Here is a 22,071-nt window from a genome sequence, read left to right on the forward strand (position 1 = left end):
CAGTCAGTCTGCAGTAAAAGTGCGACTCAGACAACAGTCGGTCAGCAGATCACTTAACTAATTAGATAGCCAGTTACCACTAATTCAGTCAAACTTTTAATAAGCGAGTCAGACAATAAGCTAGTCAGTCACGGGTCAATTAGCGAATCACTTATCAGTCGGTTAGCGAGTAATTTCAATAATCAGATACCAACTCAAGTACCACTGGGTTAGTCAACCATTGAGTCATACAAGCATTCAACCAGCCAGTCATCCAGTCAGTTGCCAGTCATGCAGTCAGTTGCCAGTGAGCCACTCAGTCACGACGCGGTGAGCAAGTCAGTACACTTCTCATACAGCCCGTCAAGTTCCTTTGAGTCAGTCAAACATTCAGTCATCGAGTCACTCAACTAGGCAGTCAGCCTCATAGTCAGCAGTTAATTAGCCACTCTGTCTCCAGTCGGTCAGCCAGTCAGTTAACCGGTCACCCTTTCAAGCAGCCTGTGAGTGAACCATGTAGGCAGCAAGTCAGCAGGCAATGAGCAACTCAGTCACCAGGCAGTAAGCCATTCACTTAATCAGCGAGAGAGCCAGTCAAGTACCATTGAGTTAGTCAACAACTCAGTGAGCTACTCAGCCGACCAGCCAATCAGCCAGTTGGTCACCAGTCAGTAACCTAGTCAGATACCAGTCAATTACCATTCAGTCACAAGTCAGTCAGCAAGTCCGTTAACAAGTTAGATAGCCAGTCAAGTACCACTGGGTCAGTGAACCTTTCAGTCAGCCGATTAGACAACCAAGTTGATAGCCAGTCACGTACCACTGGGTCAGTCAGCCACTCAGTCAGCAAGACAGTCAACCAGGCTGTCAGCCAGTCAGTCAACAGGCAATAAACTACGAGATCACTAGTCACTCAGAAATGCAGATAACCAGTCAGATAGCCAGTCAGGTAAACCTGAGATAGGCGACCATTTATTCAGCTAGTCTTGAACTTGGCTGCCTGTCGGAATGGTCAAATGACTTGCTGAATGATTCGTGACTGAGTGGATAATCGGTGGTGACTGACTGGCTGTTTGACTCATTGACTGACTTAGTGGTTGATTGGCTCATTGGTACTTGACTGCGTATCTGACTGGTTGACTGACTAGGTGACTCGATGGTTGACTGACTTACTGGTATTTGACTGGCTATCTGACTAGTTAACTGACTTGCTTAGCGACTGGTGACTGAGTGTCCTATTGACTGGCTCGATGATTGACCGAATGAACTGAATTGATGACTGATTAAAAAGCACTTGACTGTCTATCTGACTGTTAACCGACTTACTGACCAACTGGTAAGTGAGTGGTTAATTGACTGGTGACTGATTAGCCTTTTGACTGACTGGCTGACTCAATAGTTGAGTGAATCAATCCTATTTGACAGGGTATCTGAATGGTTAACTGAGTTGCTCTCCGACTAGAATGTGACTGACGAAATGACTGTGAGTGATTTACGACTGATTAGCTGACTGAGTGACTGCCTTGCTGGCAGAGAGGTGAATGACTGGATAAGTGACTAGTAACTGACTGGTAGTTGACCGCGTAGCTGACTGAATTTCGTTGCAGTCACTGAGTGGCTGAGTAAATGACTGACTGACAGGTTGATTGTCCGGGTAACTGACTTGCTGACCGACTAGGGACTGACTACGTAACTTAATGCTGATTGACTGGCTAACTCACTAACAGACTGGTTCGTGGCTGAGTGATTGATTGACTGGTACCTAACTGGCTAATGGACTGGCTGACCGTCTTGTAATCGACAGACAGACTGACTGATTCACTGACTGAGTGGTTGACAGCATTCCTCACCGACTGATAGTTGACTGCTTCATTGAATGGCTGATAGAATCACATGTTGACTGAGTTACTGTTACCTCACTGGTTCAATCCCATGGTAGCCGACTTCCAACGAACTCTCTAAGTGACTGGTTAGCCATTCATTGACCGTCCCAGTTGCGCCTGGAGGGCTGGCTGACTAGTGACTAACTAGTTAATTGATCCCTTGACTTAATGGTTGACTGATTCTCTGGTACTTGACCGGCTAGCTGACTGGTTAATTGACTTCCTAACCCCATTTAACTTTTGAAACATAAATGCGTCAAACTTGTTCAACGCACGCTAGAAACTAGCCAGTCACTGAGTCAGTCAGTGAATTGTGAAATAGCTACTTTGTCACACGTCAGTCAAGGAGTTAGTCAGCCTGTTTGCCACTCGGTCAACCAGTCACTCCTCATTCAGTAGCCTTTAAGCCAGTGAATTAGCCGTTCAGTCACCCAGTCAGTCTACCAGAACGTCAGCGAATCAAGTACTAGTGAATCACTCAACCATTCACTGATTCAGTCAAGCACTAGTCAAAGACACATCTAGTCACAAGTCAGTCAAGGAGTGAGTGCACCAGTCATCCAGTCAGTCAGCCAGTCCATCCTAATTCAGCAGCCATCAAGTCAGTGAATCAGCCATTTAGTCAATAAGTCTCTCAACCAGTCACAGCCGGTCTGGTACCACTAAATCAGTCAACCAGCACGTTGGCGAAGCAGTCATCAGTCAGCTAGCTACTCAGTTACAAGTCGGTCAACAAGTCGGTCAACGAGCCACTAAGGTTGAGTGACTCAGTAACACTTGACTGGCTCTCAGACTTTGCAGCTCACTTGCTGTCTGATCGGTGATTCAGTGCCTAATTGGAGACCTACAGGCTTAGTTAAACCTTAGTGGCTCGTGAAATGGCTCGTTAAATAAATGGCTGACTAAATCGTTGAGTAAAAGACTAGTAAACTGCCTTCCCCACCTAAAGGTGAATCAGTGGCCTATTGACTGGTGACTGACTGACTGGTTGACTGACTGACTGACTAAATGGATGACTGACTCACTGGTAGTTGAGTGACTATGTACTTGACTGACCCCCTGGTTTCTGTTCACTGACTTGTTGACCGACTGGTAACTGAGTAGCTAGCTGACTGATGACTGCTTGGCCAACGTGCTGGTTGACTGACTCAGTGGTACCAGACCGGCTGTGACTGGTTGAGAGACTTATTGACTAAATGGCTGATTCACTGACTTGATGGCTGCTGAATTAGGATGGACTGGCTGACTGACTGGATGACTGGTGCACTCACTCCTTGACTGACTTGTGACTAGATGTGTCTTTGACCAGTGCTTAACTGAGTCAGTGAATGGTTGAGTGATTCACTAGTACTTGATTCGCTGACGTTCTGGTAGACTGACTGGGTGACTGAACGGCTAATTCACTGGCTTAAAGGCTACTGAATGAGGAGTGACTGGTTGACCGAGTGGCAAAAAGGTTGACTAACTCCTTGACTGACGTGTGACAAAGTAGCTATTTGACAATTCACTGACCGACTCAGTGACTGGCTAGTTTCTAGCGTGCGTTGAACAAGTCTGACGCATTTATGTTTCAAAAGTTAAATGGGGTTAGGAAGTCAATTAATCAGTCAGCTAGCCGGTCAAGTACCAGAGAATCAGTCAACCATTAAGTCAAGGGATCAATTAACTAGTTAGTCAGTAGTCAGCCAGCCCTCCAGGCGCAACTGGGTCGGTCAATGAATGGCTAACCAGTCACTTAGAGAGTTGGTTGGAAGTCGGCTACCATGGGATTGAACCAGTGAGGTAACAGTAACTCAGTCAACATGTGATTCTATCAGCCATTCAATGAAGCAGTCAACTATCAGTCGGTGAGGAATGCTGTCAACCACTCAGTCAGTGAATCAGTCAGTCCGGCTGTCGATTACAAGTCGGTGAACCAGTCCATTAGCCAGTTAGGTACCAGTCTATTAATCACTCAGCAACTAACCAGTCTGTTAGTGAGTTAGCCAGTCAATCAGCATTAAGTTACGTAGTCAGTCCCTAGTCGGTCAGCAAGTCAGTTACCCGGACAATCAACCTGTCAGTCAGTCATTTACTCAGCCACTCAGTGACTGCAACGAAAATCAGTCAGCTACGCGGTCAACTACCAGTCAGTTACTAGTCACTTATCCAGTCATACACCTCTCTGTCAGCAAGGCAGTCACTCAGTCAGCTAATCAGTCGTAAATCACTCACAGTCATTTCGTCAGTCACATTCTAGTCGGAGAGCAACTCAGTTAACCATTCAGATACCCTGTCAAATAGGATTGATTCACTCAACTATTGAGTCAGCCAGTCAGTCAAAAGGCTAATCAGTCACCAGTCAATTAACCACTCACTCAGCAGTTGGTCAGTAAGTCAGTTAACAGTCAGATAGACAGTCAAGTGCTTCTTAATCAGTCATCAATTCAGTTCATTCGGTCAATCATCGAGCCAGTCAATAGGACACTCAGTCACCAGTCGCTAAGCAAGTCAGTTAACTAGTCAGATAGCCAGTCAAATACCAGTAAGTCAGTTAACCATCGAGTCACCTAGTCAGTCAACCAGTCAGATACGCAGTCAAGTACCAATGAGCCAATCAACCACTAAGTCAGTCAATCAGTCAAGCAGCCAGTCAGTCACCACCGATTATCCACTCAGTCACGAGTCATTCAGCAAGTCATTTGACCATTCCGACAGGCAGCCAAGTTCAAGACTAGCTGAATAAATGGTCGCCTATCTCAGGTTTACCTGACTGGCTATCTGACTGGTTATCTGCATTTCTGAGTGACTAGTGATCTCGTAGTTTATTGCCTGTTGACTGACTGGCTGACAGCCTGGTTGACTGTCTTGCTGACTGAGTGGCTGACTGACCCAGTGGTACGTGACTGGCTATCAACTTGGTTGTCTAATCGGCTGACTGAAAGGTTCACTGACCCAGTGGTACTTGACTGGCTATCTAACTTGTTAACGGACTTGCTGACTGACTTGTGACTGAATGGTAATTGACTGGTATCTGACTGGGCTACTGACTGGTGACCAATTGGCTGATTGGCTGGTCGGCTGAGTAGCTCACTGAGTTGTTGACTAACTCAATGGTACTTGACTGGCTCTCTCGCTGATTAAGTGAATGGCTTACTGCCTGGTGACTGAGTTGCTCATTGCCTGCTGACTTGATGCCTACATGGTTCACTCACAGGCTGCTTCAAAGGGTGACCGATTAACTGACTGGCTGACCGACTGGAGACAGAGTGGCTAATTAACTGCTGACTATGAGGCTGACTGCCTAGTTGAGTGACTCGATGACTGAATGTTTGACTGACTCAAAGGAACTTGACGGGCTGTATGAGAAGTGTACTGACTTGCTCACCGCGTCGTGACTGAGTGGCTCACTGGCAACTGACTGCATGACTGGCAACTGACTGGATGACTGGCTGGTTGAATGCTTGTATGACTCGATGGGTGACTAACCCAGTGGTACTTGAGTTGGTATCTGATTATTGAAATTACTCGCTAACCGACTGATGAGTGATTCGGTAATTGACCCGTGACTGACTAGCTTATTGTCTGACTCGCTTATTAAAAGTTTGACTGAATTAGTGGTAACTGGCTATCTAATTAGTTAAGTGATCTGCTGACCGACTTTTGTCTGAGTCGCACTTTCCCTGCAGACTGACTGGCTGACCCACTTGTTGACTGACTGAATGACTGAACGGTTAAGTAATACTTGCCTGGCTCTCAGATTCTCTAGCTTATTTGCTGACTGACTGGTGATTGAGTGCCTAATTGGTAAATGAGAGGCTTACTGGCTCGTTAAGTGACTGGCTGACTAAATGGTTGACTAAATAAGTAGTACTTGAGTAGTTATCTGACTGGTGAACTACTTTCCTCACCTACTGGTGAATCAGTGGCTTATTGACTGGTGATTCACTGACTGGTCTACTGACTGAGTTACTAAATAGATGACCGGCTCACTGGTAGTTGAGTGGCTATTTGATTGGTTGAGTAAACTGCTAACTTATTCGTTGACTTACAGACCGGAACTTGACAGGCTATCTGACTGGTCAACTGAGTTGCTGACCGACAGCTGACTGAGTGGCTCATAGATTGCTGAGTGTCTGACAGATTGACTGACTAGATAAATGACTGGTTGACTGACTCAGTGGCACTTGACTTGCCTTTTGACTGGTTAACTGAGTTGTTGACTTACTGGTGACTGAGTGGCTAATTGACTGCTAACTGAGAGGCTCACTAGCTGGTTGAAGGAACTGAACTTAACTGCCTATCTGAATGCTTAAATGACTTGTTGACTAACTGGCGACTGAGTGGCTAATCGGTGGTGAGTGACTGGCTGGTTGACTGATTGGCTGTCTGAGTGGTTGACTGGCTCATTGGTACTTGACTGGGTATCTGACTGGTTGACTGACTAGCCGACCCGATGGTTGCCTGACTTACTGGTATTTGACTGGCTATCTGACTAGTTAACCGACTTGCTTAACGAATGGTGACTGAGTGGCTTATTGACTGGCTGGATGTCTGACGGAATGAACTGAATGGTTGACTGATTTAGTTGCGCTTGACTGGTTGACTGACTTACTGACTTACTTCTGACTGACTGGGTAATTGATTGGTGACTGCTTGGCGTGTTGACTGACTGGCTGACTCAATGGTTGAGTGACTCAATGGTATTTGACAGGCTCTCTGACTGTTTAACTGACTTGCTGACCGACAGGTAAGTGACTGGCGAAATGACTGTGTGAGGGATTCACGACTAATTTGCTGACTGATGGAGTGACTGCCTTGCTGACCGAAAGGTGAATGAATGTATAACTATCTGGTGACTGACTGGTAGTTGACCGAGCAGCTGACTGAGTTTCGTTGCAGCCACTGATTGTCTGACTAAATGACTGACTGACAGGTTGATTGTCCAGCTAACTGACTTGTTGACCGACTAGTGACTCAATAGGCAACTTAATGCTGATTAACTTGCTAACTTACTAACAGACTGATTAGTGACTAAGTGATCGATTGATTGGTCCGTAACTGGCTAATAGTCTGGCTGACCGACTTGTAATTGACAGGCGGACTGACCGATTCACTGACTGACTGGTTGACTGCTTTTCTCACGTGTTTACTGAGTTAGGGTTACGTGACTGGTTCACTCACTTGGTGGCCGACTTCCAACTGACTAACTGACTGATCAACTACTGACTGACAGAGCGAGTTGCACCTGGAGAGCTGGCTGACTGGTGACTACATAATTGATCCCTTAAATTAATGGTGCCAGTCAATCACTAGTCATTCAACTACTAGTGAGTCAGTCACCCATTTAGTCTGTCAGTCGGTCAACCAGTCAATAAGCCACTGAGTCACCAGTAGGTGAGCAAGGCAGCTGACCAGTCAGATAACCAGTAAAGTACTACTTCTTCAGGCAGCCATTTAGTGAGCCAGTCATTTAAAGAGCCACTAAGCCTCTTAGTCACCAATTAGGCACTCAATCACCAAGAGAGCTAGAGTATGAGAGCCAGTCAAGTATTACTGAGTCACTCAACCGTTCGATCATCCAGTCTGTCAACCAGGAGGTCAGCGAGTCAGTCTGCAGTGAATTAGCGACTCAGACGAGAGTCGTTCAGCAGGTCACCTAACTAATCCGATAGGTAGTTACTACTGGTTCAGTCAAACTTTCAATCAGCCAGTTAGAAGACAAGCCAGTCAGTCACCGGGGAATTAGCGAATCACTCACCATTCGGTTAGCAAGTCATTTAAACAATCAGATAGCAAGTAAAGTACTATTGGGTTAGTCACTATCTAATTTTCCAGTCAGTGAAAGAGTCGGTCGCCCGTCAGCCACTCAGTCACCACTCGTTTAGCAAGTCAGTACACTAATCATACAGCCAGTCAAGTTCCATTGAGTCATTCAAACATTCGGCAAGCGAGTCACTCAACTAGGCATTCAGCCTCTCAGTCAGCAATCAATTAGCCACTCAGTCTCCATCGGTCAGCTAGTAAGTTAACCAATGACCCTTTCCAGCAGCCAGTCAGTGAACCATGTAGGGAGGCAGTAAGCAGGCAATGAGCAACTCAGTCAGCAGTTAGTCAGCAATTCACTAAAGCAGTGAGAGAGCTAGTCAAGTACCATTGAGTTAGTCAACCATTCAGTCAGCTACTCAGTCATCCAGCCAATCAGCAAGTTAGTGACCAGTCAATAAACCAGTCAGTCACTAGAGAATAGCCCATCAGTCACATCTTAGTCAGCAATACCACTAACAAGTCACTTAGCCAGTCCAGTACCACTGAGTCAGTCAACCTTTCAGTCAGCCGGTAAGACAACCAAGGAGATAGCCAGTCAAGTACTACTGGGTCAGTCAGCTAATCAGTCAGCTAGGCAGTGAACCAGGCAGCAGGCAATGAGCTACGAATTCACCAGTCACTTTGCAATTAAAATGGCCAGTCAGATAGCCAGTCAAGTACTCCTGAGTTAGGCGACCATTCAAACACCTTGTCAGCCAAACAGCCAGTCAGCCAGTCAGTCACCAGTCAATAAGCCACTTAGTCACCGATCGGTGGACAAGTCAGTTAGAGCCAAACCCAATGTTTTGTAATAGATTGTGTTGAGATCTGTAAGAAAACACTACAACTTATATGATGATCAATGTTTCCTGGGAAATTCGGTCAGAGAGAGAAGTTAGGTTAAGTCTTTCCCGACTCGTGCAAAGAAGATGATTTCGGAAAAGCCAAAACCAGTTCTTTTTAATAGAATGCGTCAAAAGCTGTAAGAAAATCCTTAAATTTGCTTGATATATTATGTTTCCTCCAAAATCTGGCCAAAGACTGAAATGCGTCAAGTCTTGCTCAAGTCCTGCTGGAAACAGTTTTTAAAAATCTATCTGCAAACAAGCCAAAAGCAACTTATTTGAATAGAATGTGTCGAAATCTGTAAGAAAAAAGTAAATATTGCTTGATATTCGATGTTTCCTTCGAAGTTTGGCCAGATATTGACTTGCGTCAAGTCTTACTTAACTCGCGCTGAAAACACGGTTTTGCAATAACTATCTGCAAACAGGCCAAAAGCAATTGTTTCTGCTGGATTGTGTTAAAATTTGTAAGGAAACACTAAAATTTGCTTAATAACCGAAGCTTCCTGCGAAATCTTACCAGAGATGGAATTGGATCAAGTCTTGCTCAAGTCCCGCTGGTAACACGGTTTTTAAATAACTATCTTTCAACAAGCCAAAAGCCATGTATTTGAGTAGAACGTGTCGAAATCTGTAAGAAAACACTAAAATTTGCTTGATATCCGATGTTTCCTTCGAAATTTGGCCAGATATTGACTTGCGTGAAGTCTTGCTCAACTTGCGCTGAAAACACGGTTTTGCACAAATTATCTGCAAACAGGCCAAAGGCAATTGTTTCTAATGAGTTGTGTTGAAATCTGTAAACAAACACTAAAACATGCTTAATACCCAAAGTTTCCTGCGAAACTCTACCAGAGAGAGAATTGGGTGGAGTCTTGCTCAAGTCGTGCTGAAAACATGGTTTTTAAAAAGGTATCTTGAGATAAGCAAAGACCAATTTTTTCAACAGAATGTGTTGAAATCTGTAAGAAAACACTAAAATTTGCTCGATACCCAACGTTTTCTACAAAATTTGGCCAAAGACTAAAATGCATAAGGTCTTGCTTAGCTCGCGCTGAAAAGACGGTTTTGCAGAAACTACGTTAAACAGGCCAGAAGCAATCCTATTTAATAGATGAAAATCTATTAAAAAAAACACTAAAACTTGCTTAAGACCCGAAGTTTCCTCCAAAATTTGGCCAGAGAAAGAATTAGGTCAAGTCTTGCTCAACTCATGCTGAAAGCACGCTTTTGCAAAAACTATCTAGAAACAAGCCGAAAGCAACTTTTTTTAATGGAATGTGTTGAAATATGTAAGAAAAAACAGAAATCTGCTAGACACGTGATGTTTCCTACGAAATTTGTGTAGAGACTAAAATGTGTCAAGTCTCCTGAGCTAGCGCTGAAAACAGAGTTTTGGGAAAAATTAGACGGACTGGTGACCAACTTGCAGATCGCCTGGTGGCTAACTTGGTAATTGAGTAGATGCTTTTCTGGGTGACCGACTGCTTGACTGAGTTAATGGTACCAGAGCGCCTGACAAAGTTGTTGACTGACTGGTTGAATGATTGACAGATTTACTGGTTGCTTACTGGTCTAAGAATTCAGGATGGCGGAAGTGAAAAGAGGGTCCCTTAACACTAATCCCATTTAACTTTAGACTCATTCATGCTTAAGCCATCAAACTTGTCCCTCTAATAGTCATTGGATTGAGTTACGTTGGTATGAAACATGAAGATATTTTATGTTGAAGCAAAACAGTTATAGTGGTTAAAAGATTGCTGGGGGAGATGAACCATCGCCGAGGGGATATGAACCAAGGTGGTAGATTAAATTTCTTACACCATTATACATTGAATTAAACTACTTTGGTATTAAATATAAAGGTATGCACGATTGCGAGAGAATGTGCAACATCGCCGAGGAGATATGAACCATCGCTAAGGGGATATGAACCAAAGTGGTACGTTAACCCTAGCCCCACGTAATTTTGGAACCATTCGTACTTAAGCTACGAGCCTTGTCACACTGTTGGGCATTATAGTGAGCTATTTGCTTGATAAACATTAGCATACTGCATTGCTAAGTAACAGAGTGACATTCCTTGGAACTCTGACCATCTAGCTTTGGAAAGACTGAAATTCTTAAGTAATGGTTTAGGTGTTTAAAACCATTCAACCAAAAGTACCATACTGCCCCTTTAGAAAAAAAATCCAAGATGGCGGAAATGAAAAGACGGTGCCTTAACCATAACCCTAAGTAACTCTTAACCCATTCTTGCTGAAGCCATGAAATTTGTCACACTGTTGGGCATTGCATTAAACTACTTGTGTGATAACTGTGAGTATATTGCATTACGGAATGAGAGAGTTCCATTCTTTGGAACTGTAAACATCTAAATTTTGAAAGACTGAAACTGTTGAGTTAGGGTTTAGGTGTTTAAAACCATTTGTACACCAAAAAAAGGAGTTTTCAGACAATAGTAACTCTTTTCAATGATAATCAAATAACAATAGAACGTTTTAGACAAGGACACTTTTGACCAAAAGTATCATGCTACCCCTTTGGAAAAAAAATCCAAAAACTCTAGAGGTCGTTGGATTAAACTAGTTTGGTATGAAACAAGAACATATTTTATGCGGAAGCAACAGAGTTATAGGAGTTGCAAGATTGCGGGGGGATATGAACCAAGGGTTAACCCTAACCCCATCTCACTTTTAAACAATTGCTTCAGTCCTAAAATCTATTACACCATTAAACGTTGAATTGAACTAGTTTGGTGTTAAGTGTTACGTTAACAGTGTGGTAGGGGTTAAATAATTGGGAGAGAATATGCGCAATGGGCAAGGGGATATCAACCATCGCCGAGGGTATATGAACCAAGGTGGTACGTTAACCCTAACCCCATATCACTTTTGAACCATTCCTGCTTAAGCCATGAACCTGGTGACACTTTTGGGCATTGCATCGAACTACTTTTGTGATAAATATGAGTATATTACATTAAGGAATGACAGAGTTCCAGTCTTTGGAACAGTGACCATCTGAATTTTGAAAGACTGGAATTCTCAAGTAAGGCTTTACGTGTTGAAAACAAGTTCTATACCGAAAAAGGTAGTTTTCAGACAATAGTAACTCTTTTTGATGATAATCAAACAATAAGAAAGCGTTTTAGACAATTGAACTTTTGACCAAAAGTACCATGCCACCCTTTTGGAAAAAAATCCAAGATGGCGGAAATGAAAAGCTGGTCCCTTAACACTAACCCCATCTATCCTTTGACTTATTCGTGCTTAAGCCATTAAACTTCTCACACTAGTGGTCATTGGAGTCAACTACTTTGGTATGAAACAAGAACATGTTTCATGCGAAAGCTACAGAGTTGTAGGGGTTGGAAGATTACGAGAGGGTATGAACTATCGCCGGTGGGATATGAAGAATCGCCGAGGGGATGTGAACCAAGGTGGCACGTTAACCGTAACCCCATCTAACTTTTCAACCATTCAATCTTAAGTCATGAAGTTTTCACACTATTATTCATTGCATTGAACTAGTTTGGTATGAGATATAAAGCTATTTTGTGCAGAAACAACAGAGTTATAATGGTTAGAGGATTGAGGGCCTGCACAGCTGATTTGCCCACGAAAGCTGATTTGAGCCCTTTTTCTGCTGAACTGCCCACCTTGTGTGCTGATATGCCCTTGTATGTCATAAGGTCATTCGGGCCTGAAAAAAACAACAGACATTAAGGTAGCAAAAACAATAAACTATTGGAGCTATAAATGACAATGGATCTCATTCGGGAATAACAGAGCTACAGTCTTCCAAGGTTTCACCATTTAAATTGTAAAAATTACTGAATTTTTTAACTTAGGGTGTACGCGTCTGAAACGATTTTTACACCGAAAAACTACTTCTAAACCAATAGCAACTCCTTTTAATGATCATTAAACAATAAGAAAGCGTATTAGACACTGAAAATTTAGACCAAAAGTACCATACTACGCCTTTGCAAAAAAATCCAAGATGGTGAAAGACAGTGCCTTAACTCTAACCCAATGTAACTTTTAACCCATTCCTGCTGAAGCCATGAAATTTGTCACACTGTTGGGCATTGCATCGAACTACTTGTGTGATAAATATGAGTATATTGCATTACTGAGTCACAGAGTTCCAATCTTTGGAACTATGACCATCTAAATTTTGAAAGACTGAAATTCTTAAGTTAGGGTTTAGGTGTTTAGAACCGTTTGTACACTAGAAAAAGTATTTTTCAGACAATAGTAACCCTTTTTGTTGGTAATCAAACAACAAGAAAGTGTTTTAGACAAATGTACCATGCTAGCCCTTTGGAAAACATTGCAAGATGGCGGAAATCAAAAGAGGGTCCCTTAACCCTAACCCCATCTAACTTTAGACTTATTCATGTTTAAGCCATTACACTTCTCACACTATTGGTCATTGGATTCAACTAGTTTGGTATGAAACAAGAAGATATTTTATGCCGAAGCGACAGAGTTATAGGGGCTGGAAGATTGCCAGGGGATATGAACCATCCTCGAGGGGATATGAATCAATGGGTTTTAGGGTTAGGGTTAGGGTTAGGGTTAGGGTTAGGGTTAGTGGTAGGTTCACCCTAACCCCATCTCACTTTTAAACCATTCCTGCTTAAGCCATGAAATTAATTTCCCCATTAGACATTGAATTGAACTAGTTTGGTGTTAAGTATTGCATTATTTCATTTAGAATTAACAGAGTTATAGGGGTTGGAAGTAGGCGAAAAATGGGATAAAGGGTGTAAGTAAGAAAAACTCATTTTAATGCTAGAAAGTGCTAGAAACTTGTTTGGGTTACCACTGAACCAACAGCAGGAGTTGGAGGGAAATTTGAAATGATTACAAAGATGGCCATGTTACCCCTTGGGAAAAAAATCCCAGATGGCCGACATGGAAAGAGCTAGGTTAACCCTAACCCCAGCTAACGTTTAAACCATTCATGCTTAAGGCATGAAACTTGTCCCACTATTGGTAATTGGACTGAGCTAGGATGGTACGAAAGATAGATTTATTTCGAGGCGAGCGCGCATTTCACAACTAAGTTACTTTTTCTCAAGGTCCTCAAGTCTTAGTGCTAGACTTAGAATTTATGTAATTTGGTCAAAATTTTCAGTCTCCAAAACGCTTTCTTTTTATTTAATTATCATTAAAGAGAGTTACTATTGGCTTAAAAGTAGTTTTTCGGTGTAGAAATCGCTTCAAATACGTAAACCCTAAGTTAAAAAATTCAGTAATTTTTACAATTTAAATGGTCACACTTTGGAAGATTGTAACTCTGTTATTCCTAAATGAAATCCATTGTCATCTATAGCTCCGATAGTTTATTGTTTTTGCTAGCTTAAAGTTTGTTGTTTTTTTTTTCAGGCCCGAATGACATAACATACAAGGGCATATCAGCACACAAGGTGGGCAGTTTAGCAGAAAAAGGGGTCAAATCAGCATACGTGGGCAAATCAGCTGTGCAGGCTCTCAATCTTCCAACCATTATCACTCTGTTGTTTCTGCATGAAATAACTTTAAATCTCATACCAAACTAGTTCAATGTAATGAATAAAGCTTGCCTGGTTCAAAAGTTAGATGGGTTAGCGTTAACGTGCCACCTTGGTTCACATCCCCTCGGCGATTCTTCATATCCCACCGGCGATACTAATACTAATATGATACTAATATGATGCTTATTCAAACCTTTTGCAGAGAGCTGCAAAATCCATTGAGCTGACTGGGCGGCGGCGGTATAACTCCTCGATAGTTCATATCCTCTCGTAATCTTCCAACCCCTATAACTCTGTAGCCTCAGCATGAAATATCTTCTTGTTGTTTACGAAAGTAGTTGAATCCAATGACCACTAGTGTGAGAAGTGTAATGCCTTAAGTATTAATAAGTCAAAAGTTAGATGGGATTAGGGTTAAGGCACTCTCTTTTCATCTCCGCCATCTCTGATTTTTTCCAAAGGGGTAGCATGGTACTTTTCGTTAAAAGTTTGATTGTCTAAAACGCTTTCTTATTGTTTGATTATGATTAAAAGAGTTACCATTGTCTGAAAAGTACTTTTTTGGTGTACAAATGGTTTTAAATACCTAAACCTTTACTTAAGAAGTTCAGTCTAAAAATTCAGACGGTCACAGTTTCAAAGACTGTAACTCAGTCATTTTGCAATGGAGGAGAGTCATTTTTTCCACGCAAGTAGTTCAATGCTATGCCCAAAAGTGTAATAAGGGTTCATGGCTTAAGCACGAATGGTTCAAAAGTTAGTTAGGGTTAGGGTTAATGTACCACCTTGGTTCATATCCCTCGGCGATGATCGATATCTCCTCAGCGATGGTTCATATCCTCTCGTAGTCCTCCAGCCCCTATAACTCTGTAGTTTCTAAATGAAATAGCTTTATATTTCATACCAAACTATTTCAAATCATTGTTTGATAGTGTGACAAGTTTGATGGCTTAAGCATTAATGGGGCAAAAGCTAGATGGCGTTAGGGTTAACGTTATTTCACTTCCTCTCGGGGAGGGTTTATATCCCCTAGGCGATGGTTCATATCCTGTCGCAATGTTTCATCCCCTAAAACTCTGTTGTTTCTAAATTAAATAGCTTCATATTTCATACCAAACTAGTTCAATTCAATGGCCAATATTTTCACACGTTTCATGGCTTAAAAATGAATGAGACAAAAGTTACGTGGGGCTAGGGTTAGGGGACCCTCTTTTTATTTCCGCCATCTTGGATTTTTTCCAAAGGAATAGCATGGTACTTCTGGTCAGAATTTTTGGTGTCTAAAACGCTTTCTTTTGGTTTGATTATGATTAAAAAGAGTTACTATTGTCAGAAAAGTACTTTCTTGGTGTAGAAATGTTTTTCAACACGTAAACCCTTACTTAGGAATTTCAGTCTTTCAAAAGTCAAATAATGACAGTTCCAAAGACTGGAACTCTGTCATTCCGTAATGCAATATACTCATATATATCACACAAGTATTTCAATGCAATGCGCAACAGTGTTACCAGGCTAATGGCTTAAGCAGGAATGGTTCAAAAGTTAGATTGGTTTAGGGTTAACCTACCCCCTTGTTTCATATCCCCTCGGCGATGGTTCATATCCCGTCGCAATCTTCCTACGCCTCTAACTATGTTGGTTCCACATAAAATATGTCATTATTTCATACCAAACTAGTTGATTCCAAAGACCACTAGGGTGAAAAGTGTAATGGCTTAAGCATGAATAAGTCAAAAGTTCGATGGGGTTAGGGTTAAGGGACCAGCTTTTCATTTCCGCCATCTTGGATTTTTTTCCAAAAGGGTAGCATGGTACTTTTGGTCAAAAGTTCAATTGTCTAAAACGCTTTCTTATTGTTTGATTATCATCAAAAAGAGTTACTATTGTCTGAAAACAACCTTTTTCGGTATAGAACCTGTTTTCAACACGTAAAGCCTTACTTGAGAATTCCAGTCTTTCAAAATTCAGATGGTCACTGTTCCAAAGACTGGAACTCTGTCATTCCTTAATGTAATATACTCATATTTATCACAAAAGTAGTTCGATGCAATGCCCAAAAGTGTCACCAGGTTCATGGCTTAAGCAGGAATGGTTCAAAAGTGAGATGGGGTTAGGGTTAACGTACCACCTTGGTTCATATACCCTCGGCGATGGTTGATATCCCCTTGCCCATTGCGCATATTCTCTCCCAATTATTTAACCCCTACCACACTGTTAACGTAACACTTAACACCAAACTAGTTCAATTCAACGTTTAATGGTGTAATAGATTTTAGGACTGAAGCAATTGTTTAAAGGTGAGATGGGGTTAGGGTTAACCCTCGGTTTATATCCCCCCGGAATCTTGCAACTCCTATAACTCTGTTGCTTCCGCATAAAATATGTTCTTGTTTCATACCAAACTAGTTTAATCCAACGACCTCGAGAGTTTTTGGATTTTTTTTCCAAAGGGGTAGAATGATACTTTTGGTCAAAAGTGTCCTTGTCTAAGACGTTCTATTGTTATTTGATTATCATTGAAAAGAGTTACTATTGTCTGAAAACTCCTTTTTTTGGTGTACAAATGGTTTTAAACACCTAAACCCTAACTCAACAGTTTCAGTCTTTCAAAATTTAGATGTTTACAGTTCCAAGGAATGGAACTCTCTCATTCCGTAATGCAATATACTCACAGTTATCACACAAGTAGTTTAATGCAATGCCCAACAGTGTGACAAATTTCATGGCTTCAGCAAGAAGTTACTTAGGGTTATGGTTAAGGCACCGTCTTTTCATTTCCGCCATCTTGGATTTTTTTTCTAAAGGGGCAGTATGGTACTTTTGGTTAAATGGTTTTAAACACCTAAACCATTACTTAAGAATTTCAGTCTTTCAAAAGCTAGATGGTCAGAGTTCCAGGGAATGTCACTCTGTTACTTAGCAATGCAGTATGCTAATGTTTATCAAGCAAATAGCTCACTATAATGCCCAACAGTGTGACAAGGTTCGTAGCTTAAGTACGAATGGTTCCAAAATTACGTGGGGTTAGAGTTAACGTACCACTTTGGTTCATATCCCCTCAGCGATGGTTCATATCTCCTCGGCGATGTTGCACATTCTCTCGCAATCGTGCATACCTTTATATTTAATACCAAAGTAGTTTAATTCAATGTATAATGGTGTAAGAAATTTAATCTACCACCTTGGTTCATATCCCCTCGGCGATGGTTCATCTCCCCCAGCAATCTTTTAACCACTATAACTGTTTTGCTTCAACATAAAATATCTTCATGTTTCATACCAACGTAACTCAATCCAATGACTATTAGAGGGACAAGTTTGATGGCTTAAGCATGAATGAGTCTAAAGTTAAATGGGATTAGTGTTAAGGGACCCTCTTTTCACTTCCGCCATCCTGAATTCTTAGACCAGTAAGCAACCAGTAAATCTGTCAATCATTCAACCAGTCAGTCAACAACTTTGTCAGGCGCTCTGGTACCATTAACTCAGTCAAGCAGTCGGTCACCCAGAAAAGCATCTACTCAATTACCAAGTTAGCCACCAGGCGATCTGCAAGTTGGTCACCAGTCCGTCTAATTTTTCCCAAAACTCTGTTTTCAGCGCTAGCTCAGGAGACTTGACGCATTTTAGTCTCTACACAAATTTCGTAGGAAACATCACGTGTCTAGCAGATTTCTGTTTTTTCTTACATATTTCAACACATTCCATTAAAAAACGTTGCTTTCGGCTTGTTTCTAGATAGTTTTTGCAAAAGCGTGCTTTCAGCATGAGTTGAGCAAGACTTGACCTAATTCTTTCTCTGGCCAAATTTTGGAGGAAACTTCGGGTCTTAAGCAAGTTTTAGTGTTTTTTTAAATAGATTTTCATCTATTAAATAGGATTACTTCTGGCCTGTTTAACGTAGTTTCTGCAAAACCGTCTTTTCAGCGCGAGCTAAGCAAGACCTTATGCATTTCAGTCTTTGGCCAAATTTTGTAGAAAACGTTGGGTATCGAGCAAACTTTAGTGTTTTCTTACAGATTTCAACACATTCTGTTGAAAAAATTGGTCTTTGCTTATCTCAAAATACCTTTTTAAAAACCATGTTTTCAGCACGACTTGAGCAAGACTCCACCCAATTCTCTCTCTGGTAGAATTTCGCAGGAAACTTCGGGTATTAAGCATGTTTTAGTGTTTGTTTCTTACAGATTTCGACACATTCTATTCAAATAAATTGCTTTTGGCTTGTTTGCAGATAGATTTTTAAAAACTGTTTCCAGCCGGACTTGAGCAAGACTTGACGCATTTCAGTCTTTGGCCAGATTTTGGAGGAAACATAATATATCAAGCAAATTTAAGGATTTTCTTACAGCTTTTGACGCATTCTATTAAAAAGAACTGGTTTTGGCTTTTCCGAAATCATCTTCTTTGCACGAGTCGAGAAAGACAACCTAACTTCTCTCTCTGACCGAATTTCCCAGGAAACATTGATCATCATATAAGTTGTAGTGTTTTCTTACAGATCTCAACACAATCTATTACAAAACATTGGGTTTGGCTCGTTCCCAGATACATTTTGCGAAACCGTCTTTTCAGCACGCGTTGAGCAACATCTGACGGATTACAGTCTCTGGCCAAAATTTCGTAAGAAAACTCAGGTATCAAGTAAATTTTAGAGTTTTGTTGACTGATTCAGTGGTACTCGATTGGTAACTCTAACTGACTTGTCCACCGATCGGTGACTAAGTGGCTTATTGACTGGTGACTGACTGGCTGACTGGCTGTTTGGCTGACAAGGTGATTGAATGGTCGCCTAACTCAGGAGTACTGGACTGGCTATCTGACTGGCCATTTGAATTGCAGTGACTGGTGAATTCATAGCTCATTGCCTGCTGGCTGGTTCACTGCCTAGCTGACTGATTAGCTGACTGACCCAGTAGTACTTGACTGGCTATCTCCTTGGTTGTCTTACCGGCTGACTGAAAGGTTGACTGACTCAGTGGTACTAGACTGGCTAAGTGACTTGTTAGTGGACTTGCTGACTGAGTTGTGACTGATGGGCTATTGTCTAGTGACTGACTGGTTTATTGACTGGTCACTAACTTGCTGATTGGCTGGATGACTGAGTAGCTGACTGAATGGTTGACTAACTCAATGGTACTTGACTAGCTCTCTCACTGCTTTAGTGAATTGCTGACTAACTGGTGACTGAGTTGCTCATTGCCTGCTTACTGCCTCGCTACATGGTTCACTGACTGGCTGCTGGAAAGGGTCACTGGTTAACTTACTGGCTGACCAATGGAGACTGAGTGGCTAATTGATTGCTGACTGAGAGGCTGAATGCCTAGTTGAGTGACTCGCTTGCCCAATGTTTGAATGACTCAATGGAACTTGACTGGCTGTATGATTAGTGTACTGACTTGCTAAACGAGTGGTGACTGTGTGGCTGACGGTTGACCGACTCTTTCACTGACTGGAAAATTTGATAGTTACAAACCCAAGTACTTTACTTGCTATCTGATTGTTTAAATGACTTGCTAACCGAATGGTGAGTGATTCGCTAATTGCCCGGTGACTGACTGGCTTGTCTTCTAACTGGCTGATTGAAAGTTTGACTGAACCAGTAGTAACTAGCTATCGGATTAGTTAGGTGACCTGCTGAACAACTCTCGTCTGAGTCGCTAATTCACTGCAGACTAACTCGCTGACCTCCTGGTTGACTGACTGGATGATCGAACGGCTGAGTGACTCAGTAATACTTGACTGGCTCTCATACTCTAGCTCTCTTGGTGAACGATTGGTGATTGAGTGCCTAATTGGTGACTAAGAGGCTTAGTGGCTCTTTAAATGACTGGCTCACTAAATGGCTGCCTGAAGAAGTAGTACTTTACTGGTTATCTGACTGGTCAGCTGCCTTGCTCACCTACTGGTGACTCAGTGGCTTATTGACTGGTTGACCGACTGACAGACTAAATGGGTGACTGACTCACTAGTAGTTGAATGACTAGTGATTGACTGGCACCATTAATTTAAGGGATCAATTATGTAGTCACCAGTCAGCCAGCTCTCCAGGTGCAACTCGGTCGGTCAGTCAGTAGTTGATCAGTCAGTTAGACAGTCAGTTGGAAGTCGGCCACCAAGTGAGTGAACCAGTCACGTAACCCTAACTCAGTAAACACGTGAGAAAAGCAGTCAACCAGTCAGTCAGTGAATCGGTCAGTACGCCTGTCAATTACAAGTCGGTCAGCCAGACTATTAGCCAGTTACGGACCAATCAATCGATCACTTAGTCACTAATCAGTCTGTTAGTAAGTTAGCAAGTTAATCAGCATTAAGTTGCCTATTGAGTCACTAGTCGGTCAACAAGTCAGTTAGCTGGACAATCAACCTGTCAGTCAGTCATTTAGTCAGACACTCAGTGGCTGCAACGAAACTCAGTCAGCTGCTCGGTCAACTACCAGTCAGTCACCAGATAGTTATACATTCATTCACCTTTCGGTCAGCAAGGCAGTCACTCTATCGGTCAGCAAATTAGTCGTGAATCCCTCACACAGTCATTTCGCCAGTCACTTACCTGTCGGTCAGCAAGTCAGTTAACCAGTCAGATAGCCTGTCAAATACCATTGAGTCACTCAACCATTGAGTCAGCCAGTCAGTCAACAGGCCGAGCAGTCACCAATCAATTACCCAGTCAGTCAGAAGTAAGTCAGTAAGTCAGTCAACCAGTCAAGCGCAACTAAATCAGTCAACCATTCAGTTCATTCCGTCAGACATCCAGCCAGTCAATAAGCCACTCAGTCACCATTCGTTAAGCAAGTCGGTTAACTAGTCAGATAGCCAGTCAAATACCAGTAAGTCAGGCAACCATCGGGTCGGCTAGTCAGTCAACCAGTCAGATACCCAGTCAAGTACCAATGAGTCAGTCAGAAGTAAGTCACTAAGTCAGTCAACCAGTCAAGCGACACTAAATCAGTCAACCATTCAGTTCACTCCGTCAGAAATCCAGCCAGTCAATAAGCCACTCAGTCACCATTCGTTAAGCAAGTCGGTTAACTAGTCAGATAGCCAGTCAAATACCAGTAAGTCAGGGAACCATCGGGTCGGCTAGTCAGTCAACCAGTCAGTCAGCCAATCAGTCAACCAGCCAGTCAGTCACCACCGATTAGCCACTCAGTTGCCAGTTAGTCAACAAGTCATTTAAGCATTCAGATAGGCAGTTGAGTTCAGTTCCTTCAACCAGCTAGTGTGCCTCTCAGTCAGCAGTCAATTAGCCACTCAGTCACCAGTAAGTCAATAAGTCAGTTAACCAGTCAAAAAGCAAGTCAAGTGCCACTGAGTCAGTCAACCAGTCATTTATCTAGTCAGTCAATCTGTCAGACACTCGGCAATATATAAGCCACTCAGTCAGCTGTCGGGCAGCAACTCAGTTGACGAGTCAGATAGCCTGTCAAGTTCCAGTCTGTAAGTCAACGAATAAGTTAACAGTTTAATCAACCAATCAAATAGCCACTCAATTACCAGTGAGCCGGTCATCTATTTAGTCACTCAGTCAGTAGACCAGTCAGTGAATCACCAGTCAATAAGCCACTGATTCACCAGTAGGTGAGGAAAGCAGTTCACCAGTCAGATAACTACTCAAGTACTACTTATTTAGTCAACCATTTAGTCAGCCAGTCACTTAACGAGCCAGTAAGCCTCTCATTCACCAATTAGGCACTCAATGACCAGTCGGTCAGCAAATAAGCTAGAGAATCTGAGAGCCAGGTAAGTATTACTAAACCGTTCAGTCATTCAGTCAGTCAACAAGTGGGTCAGCCAGTCAGTCTGCAGTAAAAGTGCGACTCAGACAACAGTCGATCAGCAGATCACTTAACTAATTAGATAGCCAGTTACCACTAATTCAGTCAAACTTTTAATAAGCGAGTCAGACAATAAGCTAGTCAGTCACGGGTCAATTACCGAATCACTCATCAGTCGGTTAGCGAGTAATTTCAATAATCAGATACCAACTCAAGTACCACTGGGTTAGTCAACCATTGAGTCATACAAGCATTCAACCAGCCAGTCATCC

The sequence above is a fragment of the Stylophora pistillata genome, chromosome 12 (assembly GCF_964205215.1).
Source record: "Stylophora pistillata chromosome 12, jaStyPist1.2, whole genome shotgun sequence".
In the NCBI taxonomy this organism is placed as follows: domain Eukaryota; kingdom Metazoa; phylum Cnidaria; class Anthozoa; order Scleractinia; family Pocilloporidae; genus Stylophora; species Stylophora pistillata.